This window comes from Myotis nattereri (assembly GCF_964212035.1).
Source record: "Myotis nattereri genome assembly, chromosome: 10".
NCBI lineage: Eukaryota > Metazoa > Chordata > Mammalia > Chiroptera > Vespertilionidae > Myotis > Myotis nattereri.
The window spans coordinates 15,263,728-15,264,181 of record NC_138085.1 but is presented as its reverse complement, the minus strand read 5'-3'; positions in this window follow the sequence as shown (position 1 = coordinate 15,264,181).

Here is a 454-nt window from a genome sequence, read left to right as displayed (position 1 = left end):
AAAGAAAAAAATTATTTATCTTTCCAGACCTTTAACAGAGCATAGGTATCTTTTCTACAGTTGAGATCTGCAGATGATTAAAAGGCACGTGCTTCCAACGACAATGCTGCCTTCCTTCATCCTTGTCCTTGGGAAGTGTCACCCTGGGCCCTGTACCCTGGTCCCAACCTTGACACCGAGAAGTGAATCTGCTCTGTCGACAGGACCCTGGCCCAGTGTTCCTGGAATGGCACAAAAGGCCCATCCTTGTCACTTGGTGGATGTGGTTTAATGAAGCAGAGGGTCACTGTGGGAGGATTGCACTACCTGCGTTGTGTTTTGTGAGATGGTTAAAAGGTTTGAAGCTCCTTTAAGAAACCAGGTGGCACAGTGAAGGAGCTGTTCCCCCCAGTGATCGCATTAGAGGTGGCTGAGACACAGCAGCTGTATTAAAAGCTGTGGAAGCTTCATGATG